The sequence below is a fragment of the Schistocerca piceifrons genome, chromosome 9 (genome assembly GCF_021461385.2).
Source record: "Schistocerca piceifrons isolate TAMUIC-IGC-003096 chromosome 9, iqSchPice1.1, whole genome shotgun sequence".
NCBI lineage: Eukaryota > Metazoa > Arthropoda > Insecta > Orthoptera > Acrididae > Schistocerca > Schistocerca piceifrons.
In genome coordinates, this window is record NC_060146.1 from 210186438 (window position 1) to 210201930 (window position 15493).

General features: G+C 43.8%; 1 pseudogene; it reads right to left on the reverse strand.

Moving 5' to 3' along the window:
- Window positions 1-14519: 14519 nt before the first annotated feature.
- Window positions 14520-14637, reverse strand: LOC124717491 (annotated as a pseudogene).
- Between the last annotated feature and the right edge of the window lie 856 nt (window positions 14638-15493).

A 15493-nucleotide genomic window follows, 5' to 3' on the forward strand; every position in this document is an offset into this window, starting at 1 on the left:
GAGAGAGAGAGAGAGAGAGAGAGGGTGTTACAAAAAGGTACGGCCAAACTTTGAGAAAACATTTCTCACACACAAATAAAGAAAAGATGGTATGTGGACATGTGTCCGGAAACGCTTAATTTCCATGTTAGAGCTCATTTTAGTTTCGTCAGGATGTACTGTACTTCCTCGATTCACCATCATAATTTCATACGGGATACTCTACCTGTGCTGCTAGAACATGTGCCTTTACAAGTACGATGGATTGGTAGAGGCGGACCAATTCCATGGCCTCCACGCTCTCCTGACCTCAACCCTCTTGACTTTCATTAATGGGGGCATTTGAAAGCTCATGTCTACGCAACCCCGGTACCAAATGTAGAGACTCTTCGTGTTCGTAATGTGGGCGGCTGTGATACAATACGCCATTCTCCAGGGCTGCATCAGCGCATCAGGGATTCCATGCGCTGGAGGAGCCGGCCGAAGTGGCCGTGCGGTTAAAGGCGCTGCAGTCTGGAACCGCAAGACCGCTACGGTCGCAGGTTCGAATCTTGCCTCGGGCATGGATGTTTGTGATGTCCTTAGGTTAGTTAGGTTTAACTAGTTCTAAGTTCTAGGGGACTAATGACCTCAGCAGTTGAGTCCCATAGTGCTCAGAGCCATTTGCGATGGAGGGTGGATGCATGTATGGTCGCTAACGGAGGACATTTTGAACATTTCCTGTAACAAAGTGTTTGAAGTCACGCTGGTACGTTCTGTTGCTGTGTGTTTCCATTCCATGATTAATGTGATTTGAAGAGAAGTAATAAAATGAGCTCTAACATGGAAAGTAAGCGTTTCCGGACACATGTCCACATAACATATTTTCTTTCTTTGTGTGTGAGGAATCTTTCCTGAAAGTTTGGCCGTACCTTTTTGTAACACCATATATATATATATATATATATATATATATATATATATGAATGATAAAAATCATGTCACTGGCAGACAAGAAAATAAATTGAGTTACTGATTGCATCCACACTCCCTTTGCTGACTGGCAGCTGACGAGTCGATATGCGTCGGTCCTCGAGAATGAGCGCTTCAGCAAGGTGCATATTGTGAGGCGTGATAGCTGTGGATGGCCGCCGGGAACGCTGCAAATCTTGAAGCTCTGCCGAACTGCCTTCTCGCAATGGCGCAGCGACTAATCTTACTTCTGCCGACTATAGATGCTCCGTAAACTGCTCACAGACTTCATGTGTGTGGCCGTATTGGCTGTAGTTCCTTTACAATTCCTGAGGATGTTTTTGTTCCACCGTTGCAATATAATAAAATGTCTGTAATTACAAATATTTACAATCTATTTTATTTTTAAGATTGAAAAAAAAGATTGTTGCTTTTTATTTGCGGTAATTTCTGCATGGTTTTCCGCCTACATCAGAAAATGGCATCTGCTAGCACTTCTTTGGTTCCATTTCCCGTTAGACACTGACACTTATGGTCACTGCTTTGCAGAAGTATGCATTTTTTTACGTTTTACGCAGCACACATTTTCGTACACCACTGTACACTGTTTATTTGTGTACTTCCGTGTATTGAGTTCTGTAGTGTCGCCAACATTGCCATTGGTTTGTCTTTGACCTATTCTTTAATAATATGTATGTTATTGTATTTAATTATGTTTCTGTGTCTTTATGAACTGTGTAAGAGCAGTGAAGGGACAGTGATGGAGTTTTTTTTGCGGTGAATAGGTGGGGTGGGGGAGAGAAGCAAAGATGAGTGGCTGTAAGTGCATAGCAGTGTGATGGGGCGTGAGTTGGAGGAAAATGTGAGGAGCAAGAAGTGACATGAAATTATTATATGCAGTGTCTCGTTTCCCATATTTATTTGGTCATTGAGCAACTCCATCAGACAAGTATGCACGTATGTCCACTCACCTTTCCTCCTCCCTCCCCCACCTATTCATCACAAAAATACCTCCATCACTATTCCTTCATTACTCTTACACAGTATGTAAATACACAACAACACAATTAAATAACGCACATATAATTAACTACAGAGAAAAAGAAAAAAATGTCTAGGTCAGAGACAAAGTCGTAGCAATGTTGTCAACACTACAAAACACAATACAGCTTTAGAATCACACAAATAAACAGTGAACAGTGGTGTACGAAAAAGTGTTTGTGTAAAACGTAATTAATGCATAGTTCTGCAAAGCAGCGAAAAATTAGAGCAAACGTGGCAGTGAATAATGAAAAACGAAACCAAAGACAGCATTTCCTGAAGTAGGCGAAAAACCAAGCAGAAATTACCATAAGCAAGAAACCAACAAACTCTTAATGAACTGCTTTCCGATCTTAAAAACAAATGAAATTGTAAATATGTGATTACAGGCCAGTGATGACACTTTACTTCAATGAAGCGAAATGCGTCTGGTGACAAAAACACGCATCTTCATGTAGTTGTAGCGATAGAACAAAAAGCAACAGAACCGTTTGTAAATGTTCCCAACAGTTTCTTTCTCTGCAGTGAGAAATTCACTTACAGACGCCATGTTGAAAAATTGCTGCAGCTACGCAGTCTGTCGGAGGAACCGGAAACCCCGAAAATTTGAAATAGTGGATACCTGCACTTTCGCGTTAGTACTACTGTTATTGGCTAAGACAATGTAGTGTATTACCTTTTGGGCGACCCTCGTGTATTGGTCTAAAAAGCTCTATATTCTAGAGTGAACCCCCAATCCACCTGTGTTCTGCTTGGGGCCGGCCGAAGTGGCCGTGCGGTTAAAGGCGCTGCAGTCTGGAACCGCAAGACCGCTACGGTCGCAGGTTCGAATCCTGCCTTGGTCATGGATGTTTGTGATGTCCTTAGGTTAGTTAGGGTTAACTAGTTCTAAGTTCTAGGGGACTAATGACCTCAGCAGTTGAGTCCCATAGTGCTCAGAGCCATTTGAACCATTTGTTCTGCTTGTTTACTTTACTGGACGCGTCGTGTTTAAACAATGCCATCAGTCGCCATTTCAGTCTCGCGACAAGCGGTGGTCACAGTGTTTTGGCTCATTCAGTCTAAAGGTTTTACAGACTGGATTAAGAAACTAGTGAAATTAAGACGCTCGTTTTAATGCCTCAAGTTGTCTGTGTAGACTGCCTCCTGTGAATATAACACATATAATGTTTGTACAACTGTGTGAAACTGTCAGAAAAACCTTCTTTAGGGGGTTGCTCGGCTTGTGTGTCGTATTTACAAATCAGACTATGGCGTACCTTCAGAGACCCAGACTGCACTTTGTCGTTTTATGCTAGGTTAATATTGATAACAACAGGTCTCGTCTCCAGTGATGAACTTTCCCAGAAAACAGCTGCTCGCGTTTCTTCATTTCAGTCAAGTCATGGCAGTTGTCCACTCGTCATTGGCTTTGTTCAGAAGTCAAGCTGAGTGGGGCAAACTTTGCACACACTTCACTTCTTCAGGACTTTCTGGAGATTGTCTTGAACACCTCATTTGGAGAAGTTCGTTTTGTCGCTCCATTGCTGTTTGTGACGCAACCACATGGGCACAATTTGGTCGCACGCCCACTGCTTAATAATGTGTGCCTACAACTACTGGTTGAAGGCATGTCTGTTCTTTTCAATTGTTGGTTCTAGTTACCACCGAGGTATTGCTGCGGTGACTTCACTGGTACATCAGGAGCAAAATCATTGCAGAAATCGTATATGCATATATTTGAGGATTGTTCAATAAGTAGGCGTAGTGCAACGCACTTTTTTTCCGAAAGCAGGATGGTTTTATTCAGGGTTCCAATACACCATACTATTCCCCACTCTTTCGGCTACAAAATCGTATTTATCATCATAATCTCCGTTCAATGCGACGGCCTTCCGCCACATTATTGGGAGGGCCTGTATGCCCACATCGTACCACTCCAAGAGTCGATGTTGGAGCCAACGTGTAGTTGTTTCAATAACCTCCCCATCATGCGCGTACTGCTTTCTGTAGAATTCATCCTTCTTTGGGCCAAAGAGATGGAAGTTGCGAGGTGTGGGCTGTAGAGTGGATGAGGAAGAAGAGCCCAATGAAGTTTTGTGAGCTCCTCTCGGGTGCACAGAGTTGTGTGAGGACTTGTGTTGTCAGGGAGAAGGAGTTCGTTAACATTTTTGTAGCGACGAACACGCTGAAATAATTTCTTCAGTTTTGTGCGGAGAGGCCGGCACGTGGGGGATCAGACAGGTTTGTGCCACTTTGTTGTGATGATGACAGACGCCTCGCCCGACGATTTACTGTGCTTTTGTTCACTGCCAAATTTCCGCAGACCGCCTGCAAGCGCTTGTGAATACCTGCGATGCTCTGATTTTCCGCCAAAGACATTCAATGACAGCTGTCTGCTTGGAGCGCACCTTCGTTACAGATACCTTTTTAGAGGCTATGTACAGCGCCACCACCCACCGGAAGTTCATGAAACTATAGGGGCTGAAGCGGGAATATTCCACGATGTCGCACAACAAATTCTGCATTTTTTTTTCAACCGAAATTGGCTGCGAAAAAATGTGTAGCATCACTTATTGAACGGCCCTCGTGCAAGCTAACTGGAAAGTGAAGCACCTAGAAGACTTGGCTGGATGAAAATGATTGGAGTCGCAGTTCTCTGTGACAGGTAGAATGGCAACCAAACTGGAAGAGTGTCATTTGTGTTGGCTCATAAGACATATAAAGGGCGTGGGCAGCACCAGATGTCGAGTTATCACTGTGAAGGATGCGGAGATGCCGCATACTCGTGGGAGACAGCGTTATAAGCATCCGACAGAGCTTGAAAGGGGCTCCATTGTGTGACTCCATTTGGCCAATACATCCGTATTTGTCCCGCAGTCGGATGTGTCTATGTCACGATGTTGGTCTGCAGGAGGACGTGGGGGCAGGCATACTCATCGTTAACGTTCTGGTCAAGCATGTGTGATCGTCACAAGGGGAAGTTGCCATATTGTGCACCAACGGACATGGTAACCTTTCACGTCTGCGGGTATTATCCGAGAACAGGTAATGGAGTCCCCGCTACGGTCTGTTGGGTTGGGTTGTTTGGGGAAGGAGACCAGACAGCGAAGTCGTCGGTCTCATCGGATTAGGAAAGGACGGGGCAGGAAGTCGGCCGTGCCCTTTGAAAGGAACCATCCCGGCATTTGCCTGGAGCAATTTAGGGAAATCACAGAAAACCTAAATCAGGAGGGCCGGACGCGGGATTGAACCGTCGTCCTCCCGAACGCGAGTCCGGTGTCTAACCACTGCGCCACCTCGCTCGCTACGTTCTGTAATTGCTTGAGAGTAGCTGCAGCCGTACTAGGGAAGTAGCGTCGAATGTGTTAGCAACGCAACAGGAAACGCAGCGTTTAGGGTGGGGCTGCGACTGGGAAGTATGTATCAATGGCTCTGAGGACTATGGGACTTAACATCTATGGTCATCAGTCCCCTAGAACTTAGAACTACTTAAACCTAACTAACCTAAGGACAGCACACAACACCCAGTCATCACGAAGTATGTATCACTTATGAATGGCGTCACCTGGTGTTCAGTTATGGTTCAAATGGCTCTGAGCACTATGGGACTTAACTGCTGAGGTCATCAGTCCCCTAGAACTTAGAACTACTTAAACCTAACTAACCTAAGGACATCACACACATCCATGTCCGAGGCAGGATTCGAATCTGCGACCATAGCGGTCGCGCAGTTCCAGACTGCAGCGCCTAGAACCGATCGGCCACTCATGCCGGCTGCGTTCAGTTATGAACAGCGGTTCTGCAATACCGCCGGCGAGTATGGAAGAATCTGGGTTGGGGTCTTTTCTTCCAAAATTTTGGGGAGACACTGCGGTATTACTGCTGGCGTCACGTGTGAGTAGCCGTTGGGGACACTTCACGTCACGACTGGCTGTAATTGAGAGAACTACGGCAGAACAACTGTTCCTAGGATTGCCAGGTGTCAGGCTTTAGCCGGACCCGTCCCGCATATTAGAATCGTGTAGGATCAAAAATAGGCAAGTAAGGCCCGTCCACCTTTTCTTAGGCTTTTTAGCAATGAATTAGAGAGCGCACAATCATTCTATGCTAACGAGCTAAGCACAGGGAATGAGAAAAGGAGGAATAAGGAGATATACCATACACATGTACAGATAACACCAACGAATACTATTGTTATGTCTGTGTCCTTTGTTTTTCTTCGTAAGCCGAACGAACATAACGCACGATGTTACAACCGTGCTACGCGCAGAACGAGCGAGGCAGAGTAGGATGTGCAAATCACCCGATGCCAACCTGCGATAAACAGCAGCAACTTCAGAAATTTTGCCTAGAGAAAACGTAAAGCTGGATGACAGTAATTTATTTCATCAATAGCACAATTTCACGACATTCATGCGAAAAAAAGACAGCTCAGCCTTTAAAAACCTTTTGGCATACGAAAAGTGGACTGCTTGTATCAGACCATAGCTTAAAGAAGAATTTTATTCGGAATTATTGAAATTGGCAGAATATTACTTTGCTATTCCAGGAGATATTGGCAGCATTTAAAGAGCGTTCGCTTTCACAAATGTCCAATGGAGAAAGCAACACAATAAATTGCAATTGACACAATCACAAAGATCATGTTCTTGTCGTGTACTTTAAAATTATGCTTTCAAGAGTTATGTGAAATGATTTTAAGAAAAATAACGTTCTTGATAAACTGGGTTCAAAACAAAAATTTCAGTACAGGTACTTAACAACACATTATTATTATCTCTTTATATGTCTAATTGAAATTCCAAAGCTATTGCATATCTTCCCGCTTCGCGTCCCAGAAGAACAGATAGTTATTTTGATTAAGGAAGAACTTTTAGTGTATTTTGACATAAGATTTTCTTAGAAAGAGAACTGAGCAGTCAAGAAGACTGACAACTTTGTTGCTATCATAATTTCCAAATCAGAAGAATGTTCAGTTGAAGACAGATCTCGCAAAACACAGACTGTAAGTGGTTATTAATAAACGATTTAAAATACCTAGCAGACTCTATCTCTGCGCAAAATCCAGCTTCTAGAGCATAACGTCTGACTAAATATAACTCAGGGTCCGGCTTTTGCGATGCTGGCGCAAGAAAATCGCAACACCGAAAAATAATTAATGTAGACTGAAAAATCCCCTTATAAAAATTTATGAATTATTGTGCTGATAAACCTCTTACATTATTCGATTTTCAAACAGCTTAGCAGAGCTGAACGTACTCAGACATTTCGCTCTTTACCTATTCTGATCAACACTAAACTGACGCACAATATTTTTAGCGCAACGCAATCTGAATTTCAATAATCTCTACAAAAGAATGGCCCTGACTAACAATAACCTATACGTTTCATGAATCACTTACCTCACAAAAATCTTCATTAGTCGAACTACTGCAATACAGCGAGCGCCAATACTGCCAGCTAAATAAAAGATTCTAACTACTGAAGGCACTAACTAACTGATAGGTATACTTAGCAAATGAAAGATTTTGATAGAGAACAAACAATGTATTTACCTTAATAGTTTTCAAAAGTCATACTTAGGAAAATATTTGGCGCAACTAACAACAATGGAATATGGATCAAGAAACCTACAGAGGAACTGTACAAACATACGGAGACAATCACAGAAAAGATTAGAAAACGCAGACTACAATTCTATGGACACCTGTACAGAATGCCATCACACAGGTTGACCAAACAGATCTTTGACTGGGTAACCACTAGAAACAACAAATGGGCGGCAGAGGTAGAAAACGACCTGAACCAGCTCAACATAACAGCAGACACAATAAACGACAGAATAAAGTTCAGAAACATCATTAAGAAAAGTAAACTACATGAGATACAATGCGACAAACGAACAGGCATAAAATGGACCGAAGAACGCAAGCAAAATCACAGCCAGAAGATGAAAGAAATATGGGCAACCAAAAAGGCAATCAAGATGAAGCCGAAGACACAAAGCCGACAAGAAGCATGGACAGAGGACCGGAAACAGAAACACAGCGAGCGAATGAGGGAAGTTTGGGCAGCAAGGAAGGCAGCAAAAGGAACTGGCCATGTAGTTTAGTCCAAATGCGCTCTTTAAGGGCAAAACACCAATAATATATATATATATATATATATATATATATATATATATATATATATATATATATATATATATCAGTTCATGACATCCAGTCTTACAAATTTACTGTCTCTGATGGACACGGGTCCAGATCATCCGCTCTCAAAACTCCGCCATCTCTCTTCCCACATCCACCAATGCTGGCAGCTCACCTCCAACTGCGCAACGCTACGTGCTGTTTGATGTGTTGGCAGAAGAGCCAACACCGTGTTGCTAGAGGAGGCCGAAATGCACGCGTTTAAGCTCACGCAGACTGGCGTGAGGTCTGGAACAGGACAATGTCTTGAAAATTGCAAATAAAGTACGAAGATCTTGGAATACTTAACTTTAATCCATAATGGGTGTACATCGCTCTTGATGATACATAATTACAATCTCAATGTAAACTGATAATGGCGCCTTGCTAGGTCGTAGCAAATGACGTAGCTGAAGGCTATGCTAACTATCGTCTCGGCAAATGAGAGCGTATTTGTCAGTGAACCCTTCCTAGCAAAGTCGGTTGTCCAACTGGGGCGAGCGCTAGGAAGTCTCTCTAGACCTGCCGTGTGGCGGCGCTCGGTCTGCAATCACTGATAGTGGCGACACGCGGGTCCGGCGTATACTGATGGACCGCGGCCGATTTAAAGGCTACCACCTAGCAAGTGTGGTGTCTGGCGGTGACACCACACTGTTCACATCCAACTGCCCAACACTACAATAGCGAATATTGCAACAATGCCAACCAACCACAGACTGCACACGGCACAGTCAGTGATTTTCATACACAGCGCTACGTGGCGTTACCAACATAAGAACCTAAACAGCCTATTTACATAGCCCCCAGTATGAAAATCACTGACTTTTCTGTGTGCAGTCTGTGGTTGGTTGGCATTGTTGCAATATTCGCTATTGTAGTGTTGGGCAGTTGGATGTGAACACGCGTAGCGTTGCGCAATTGGAGGTGAGCTGCCAGCAGAGGTGGATGTGGGGAGAGAAATGGCGGAGTTTTGAGAGCGGATGATCTGGACGTGTGTCCATCAGAGACAGTAAATTTATAAGACTGGATGTCATGAACTTATATATATATTTTGAATGCTATTAAGGTAAATACATTGTTTGTTCTCTATTAAAATCTTTCATTTGCTAAGTATACCTATCAATTAATTAGTGCCTTCAGTAGTTAGAATCTTTTATTTAGCTGGCAGTATTGGCGCTCGCTGTATTGCAGTAGTTCGAGTATGGAAGATTTTTGTGAGGTAAGTGATTCATGAAAGGTATAGGTTATTGTTAGTTAGGGCCATTCTTTTGTAGAGATTATTGAAAGTCAGATTGCGTTGCGCTAAAAATATCGTGTGTCAGTTTAGTGTTGATCAGAATAGGTAAACAGCGAAATGTCTGAGTTCGTTCAGTTCTGTTCAACTGTTTGAAAATCAAATAATGTAAGAGGTTTATCAGCACAGAAATGCATAAATTTTTCTAAGGGGACTTTTGAAGACTAATGAAATTTCGTGAATGCATTTGTCAAGGTAATATATTTCAGGATTCAGCATTGCAAGATACGGTTTAATGTGTGTCCGAAATAAGCTATTACAAATGTGAAACATTAATAAGCGGTGCAACCGCCAAAATGTTGAATGCAAACATGAAAACGTGCCTGCATTATGTTGTACAGGTGCTGGATGTCAGTTTCTGGGATGGAGTTCCATGCCTGTTGCACTTGGTCAGCAAATACAGGGTCGGTTAATGCTGTCTGTGGGTGACATTGGAGTCGTGCTGTGATGACTCATATGTGCTCGACTGGAGACAGATCTGGTGAGCGACGAGGCCAAGACAACACGTCGACACACTGCAGAGCATGTTGGGTTACAACAGTGGTACGTGCACGAGCGTTATTATGTTTGGAAACACCCCCTGGAATGCTGTTTATGAACAGCAGCACAACAGGTCGCATCACCAGACTGACGTACAAATTTTGCAGCCACGGTACACGGGATAGCCACGAGACAGCTCCTGCTTTCATACCCCCAGACCATAACTCAATGTGTAGGTCCTTTGTGACTAAAGTGCGCGTCATTTACGACGGCGGCCGAGTTTAGCTTCGTTCTGCGCATCTGACGTCACAAAACACAGTCAGCCAATGAACAGAGAACGACGTTGCCAGAGCTTGACTGCAGTGCAGAGCACGGACGAGTGTATTCAGTTTTAGAAACGTTCAGTCATAAATAAAATAATTGAACAAAAGCAATGTCTTCATAGCAGACTTTCTTTTATAGAAAGTTTGGAAAAAGCATTCTTTATACCAATTGCTTCATATTCTATTAATTAATTAAACCAAACAAGCAATAAACCTCCTAATTCAGGCAATAGCAAGGAAAGGTGTTTTTATAATTCTCACTAACCGCTTTTTCGCAATGAAGAACAGCGGTAATTGTGTATTTCCTATTGTACTTGGACGAAACGTGAGTAATTCATAGTCATACCAACAGTGTTTTTCGGTATTTTGCGTGATACATTAAAGTCCTCCTCCGGGACTATTGAATAAGGTGTTGCGTTAGTGTAATGGTTAAAGTGTATGGCTGCTAAATGTAAAGGTTCTGAGTTCAAACCTTGTTTGGTGCTTAATATTTTCTTTATTTAAAAACAATATCGAATTGTCTAACTTCATGAATTTTATTCGCTTGAATGTAATTTTTTGAAATTTCTAGTGGCAACTAAAATCGACCATACGGAAAGTATACGCTATGGACTTTTACCTCTGCAAACTCTTCAAAATTTCGTGCAATGGTTTACTACATCTAATGCTGCACAATAATTGCGTTGAACATCGAAACAAAATTAAGTCATTTATGGGGAGAAGGTATCAGTCAAGATGTGTAAAAATCAAATTTTTTAGTCAAATAGTTTTTGTGAAATCGAATGATAAAGTGTGTCAAAGCAGTCGGAACACCATGTGTCTGCACAGGCGAGCAGTGCAGTGATGACAAAATCGCAACCCGCGCGGAATGCGGGGAGCACGTCTCTGTAGCAGCGAAAGGGTTAAAAATGCGGCCGTGGTGGCTTTACTTCATAAACTGCGCGCTTCCCCCTAAACGTAAGTTTGCGAACTGTACTATGGCGCTATTTCTCTTGGCGCGTGCAACTGGCAACGCAGCTATCTCCCGCGTCCGGGCGGGCATGCGCGAACCGCCAAGATAAAAGAATTGAACTATAGCACACAGATACGATGGTTGCAGAGACTCGGCTGGCCTCCTAACCAACACGCTGTCATCACTGGCACCCAAACAGAACCGCTTTCTGCAGAAACCACAACAGACCACTGTCCTTCTCTCCAATGAGCTCTCCCTTGAGTCACAAGTAGCGGTGGTTTCGCGTGCACGCAATGCACGCTGCAGGTTGTGTGGCTCGCAGCTCTTCTTGAAGTAACCGGTCTGTAACAATTCTTTATGTCACTGTGGTGGGAACTGCTGCTTATATTGCTGCTGCAGATGCGATGTGATGTGCTGTAGCCATACGGCGAACACGATGGTCTTGCCTCTCGTAGTGCCACGTGGCCGTTTGACGCCTGGTCTTGTTGCGACCGTACATTCACGTGACCACCGCTGACAGCAATCACGTGCAGAGGCTACATTCCTGCCAAGTCTTCCTGCACTGTTGCAGAAGGACCGTCCAATATTTCGTAGTCCTATTACAAGACCCCCTTCAAATTCAGTGAGGTGCTGATAATGACGTCTTTGTCGCCTTAAAGGCATTCTTGACTAACATCAAGCTACAACGAACAATCGCAAAGGTAACTAAGGCTCACGATCACTACAGTATGTACAGGGTGATCAAATGTCACTATAAATTGGAAAACTTAATAAACCACGGAATAATGTAGATAGAGAGGTAAAAATTGACACAATTGCTTACAATGACATGGGCTTTTATTACAACAAATAAAAAAAACAGACTTCACAAAATGTCCGACAGATGGCGCTGGACAGCAAAACGTCAGTGACTGCGCATGACAATCGTATATAAAAGGAGCTGTAATGAGAGAGGGAATCAGATGCGCCAGCAGTCGCAGCATGTTGATGTTACCTGAAAAGGCGCTTTTAGTGAAGCTGTATTATCAGAATGGGGAATGTGGTACTTCAACGTTACGATCCGATCGCCATAGGAAGGGGATTTGAACGGGTAAGGGTCCATTGACAAATGCAGCTGTGGCGAGAATGATTTCGAAGTTCGAAGCGACGAGTTGTTTAGACGATAGACCCCGTAGTGGCCGACCGAGCACAAGGCGTAATGTTGCTGAGACAGTTCAGGAAGAAATGGAGACTGTAGCGGGTTCGTCTATGCACGGGAAGTCAAAGCTCGTGCAGTCGCACTACTGTTTGGTTGGCACTGAGGCGTACCCTCCGATGCTATGCGTACAAAATCCATCGGCATCATGAACTGTTACCTGACGATCTAGTGAAGTGCAGGGCTTTTGCGGTGTGGGCGTTTCAAAAGATGGCGAAGATGACGATTGGTTGAGTAACGTGTTGTGGACCGGCGAAGGTCATTTCACGCTCCGAGGGCCTGTCAACGCCCTCAACTGCAGAATTTGGGCTACCGAAAATCCTAGAACTGTCGTGGAAACTCCATTGCATGACGAAAAAGTCACGGTATGGGTTGCATTTACCACATCTACCGTTATCGGGCCCTTTTTCTTCGAGGAAATGCGTGATTCTGCTTTTGTAACTGCTACCGCGACGGATGAGAGGTACGCCGATATGTTACAGAATCGCATCGTTCCCAGCCTGGCTAATAAATACCTGCTGGAACGTACGATGTTTATGCAGGGTGGTGCTCCACCCCATATTGCTAGATCTCTTGCGCGCGTCGTTCGGTGATGATCGTGTGCTCAGCCGCCACTTTCGTCATGCTTGGCCTCCCAGGTCCCCAGACCTCAGTCCGTGCGATTATTGGCTTTTGGGGTTACCTGAAGTCGCAAGTGTATCGTCATCGACCTACATCTCTGGGGATGCTGAAAGACAACATCCGACGCCAATGTCTCACCATAACTCCAGACATGCTTTACAGTGCTGTTCACAACATTATTCCTCGGCTACAGCTATTGTTGAGGAAAGATTGTGGGCATATTGAGCATTTCCTGTAAAGAACATCATCTTTGCTTTGTCTTACTTTGTTATGCAAATTATTGCTACTCTGATCAGATGAAGCGCCATCTGTGGAACATTTTTTGAACTTTTGTATTTTTTTGGTTCTAATAAAACCCCATGTCATTCCAAGCAAGTGTGTCAATTTGTACCTCTCTATCTACATTATTCCGTGATTTATTCAAATTTATACTGACTTTTTGATCACCCGGTATTTAAAGCTAACATGATGTGCATCCTCATAGTATCGCTACTTGCGCCACTCTTAATGCGACTGGCGCGAAATCTGAACAGAGATTGTCTTTCAGGTGTAGAAACACGCCTACCAACTTACGTTTGTATCGCTCAACTCCTTGGTGTTGCAATTTTTTACAGTCAGTGTATTTTCAGATCTGGAAACCCTACCTTTAGCTCACGGACATTCTGTGTTCTCATGTCTCACCTCTCATGCTACAATATCCTTATATCATTTTTCTGTAGGACTACGTCTGACCACACACGGCACGTTGAAAGATGCCTGTTGTTACCCTTTTATGGGTGTTAAGGGCACTTTGCGACCTCTCAAGCGTGCAGTTTGTAATGAGCTGCCTGTAAGTCTTGTTTCATGCTGCTGCAGCTGCGCAGAGCCCCTGCAGATGGGGTGAACGATTTTTGTTTGGTTATTTCAGTTACTCAAAGTTTGTTCTTTACCTCATTCTCTTTGTATGTGTTGGTGTATAAATGAATGTGAGAGTGACAAGGTTTTGAAGTTGGCACCACATGTCAGAGACAGTACAGTAGTAATTTTGCACTGCCAGTCGAAATGGGCTGTGTCAGGCAACAGAGTCCAGGGAGCTTCTTGACCAGTAACAAGATGAGAGCAGGGAAAATAAATCCCCGGAGAATGTTGGCACTGTCCTTCCGGTGCTTAAGGGAAACTACCCCACCTTTGGCCGCCCAGAGGATGACCAGGACTCGCAGTGAAACCGGTATCTGTCGCTGGCTTTCCGGAGGTAGTTTCAGCTGGTTCTTGCTGTGCGCTAGACGTCAGGATTAAGATATTGAGTTCGTTTAAGGGAATTGTAAAAAAGAAGCACTCCGTCTTCAGGCCTCAAGTGGCCCATCGGGACCATCCGACAGCCGTGTCATCCTCGGGCGAGGATGCGGATAGGAGGGGCGTGTGGTCAGCACACCGCTCTCCCGGTCGTTATGATGGTTTTCTTTGACCGGAGCCGCTACTATTCGGTCGAGTAGCGCCTCAATTGGCATCACGAGGCTGAGTGCACCCCGAAAAATGGCAACAGCGCATGGCGGCCTGGATGGTCACCCATCAAAGTGCCGTCCACGCCCGACAGCGCTTAACTTCGGTGATCTCACAGGAACCGGTGTATCCACTGCGGCAAGGCCGTTGCCAAGGGAATTGTAGTGGGTCATTAATATTTTTTCTTTCATCTTTGATGCGAATTTTAGCCAAATACTTTGAAAGGTGGCTACACTGAGTCACAGCGACAGAGATTGCGCCAAAGAGTATTATTTCGCCGCCTCCACTGGCGCAGTAGTAGTTCAGATGTTGCCGTGGGCAGTGATTGTTCAGAGGTTGCCGTGGGCAGTGCTTGTTGAGAGGATGTCGAGAGCAGTACTAGCTGAGAGCATGTCGTGTGCAGTTATTGTTCTGTTGGGCGGGAGAATAGATGGTGTTCGGTTGGTGTAATGTATATACGGAGGATGTTGCAATGATCATAGTGTATTTTTCGTCTATGTATATGGAGGTAACAAAAAAAATTTTTATTTCAAATCTCCTTAATAATAATGCATCTTGGCCACAGGTTCAGTCAACAAAGCATCTGGCTCGTGTTCATGTATTAGACTTGTAATTCTGGTTTCTATGTGCATTTATAGTATTTCTGGTTTTTCAATTAGTTCATTGTAAATGGTGTTTAAAATATCTTGTCGTATTGAGGAAGAACCGTGCCAGATACATGTACGTTGAACCACACTACCACACACAGAACAGTTACACTTGTGCTTTGTTGTTTCGTAGCTTTTATAGTTGCAGGGGACTTAATTAATCAATTGTGTTAACGGAAATTTCCTTTAATTCTTTATTGTTATTTTATGCAGTCAGATTGCGTACTAATACTAGTCAGGGCGAACCGGTTACGAGACTTCATAACCGGACACACAGCTACTAAAATTATTATAAATTTAATTTTATAATTAAGCCCCCCCGCAACTTGCTTTAATTAGTTAGTTAGTTACATGTGGATCA